This window comes from Meles meles, chromosome 5 (assembly GCF_922984935.1).
Source record: "Meles meles chromosome 5, mMelMel3.1 paternal haplotype, whole genome shotgun sequence".
NCBI lineage: Eukaryota > Metazoa > Chordata > Mammalia > Carnivora > Mustelidae > Meles > Meles meles.
The window spans coordinates 123476508-123477615 of NC_060070.1; positions in this window are offsets into that span (position 1 = coordinate 123476508).

Consider the following 1108-nt stretch of genomic DNA (forward strand, 5'->3'; position numbering starts at 1 on the left):
TGCTATACTCATTCACCCAAAGGCAAGGGAAACTAAGTCTTCTCCAGGCCACTGTCAGTAGCATCGAAAGATCAAGGGGTAAACAACACCAAAAGTGGGACACCTAGGTGGCTCATTCAGTTAAATGTCTTCCTTCAGCTCAGGTCATGATCCCAGAGTCCTGGGATATAGTTCTGCATTGAGTTCTCTGCTCAGCATGGAGTCTGCTTCTCTCTCTGCCTGCCACTCTCCCTGCTTGTGCTCACTCAATCTCTCTCTGACAAATACATAAATAAAATCTTTTTTTTTTTTTAAGGTTTTACTCCTGCTACATCTTGCTGTGTTCCCTCTGGTGCCCTGTAGGAATTCAGTGTCTACATAGACAAAATCTGACTTGTATACGTCTCCCTGGATGAGACTAATTGAAAAACAAAGGAGGAATGCCCAGAATGTTAGGCCTCCATTGAAATTTCCTGGCTGAAAGTGGACACATTCTTATTGCGGCTCAAGGCTCTCATCTAGGGAGTAAATGTTTAAATTTCAAGGAGAAACAGGCACATGTGGTGCTCATGTACTTCATGAACTCCTAGTCTCCTTGCCCGTATCACACACTGTCCCATATATTATTGTCCTGACCATTAAGGCTACACTTTCCTGCTTGCTTTGTGCTTGTGCCTGGTGTATTGATATGACCCCAATGAAACTGGAGACAAAACTTGGCTGGAGGCCTTTTGCCACTAGAGTGTCTGCTCCCCAGGCCTCTCCTTTCTCCTATGAAGGTGTCTGGAGTAATCTTTTCATTCTCCATCTCAGAGTTTGCTGGCCAAACCCAACAGTGCACTGACTGACAAAGGTGGTGCCAAATGTGCCACATGGCAAAAATGAAACGTTTATGACCTCTAGTATCAACAAGTAGGGCACATACAGGGTAGATTTGAATCAAAAGGCAATGAATTGATAAGGGGCAGATTTCACACTTTTAGTTCCTCAGCTTCCACATACACCATTTACTCACATTGGAACTTCCATATAACAACACAACAACTCCACATTTTCACCCATCTGCAGGGCCACACTAACAAGTGAAAAAGTTCTCACTCTTGCCCCAAAATGGAACAAACAGGCAGTC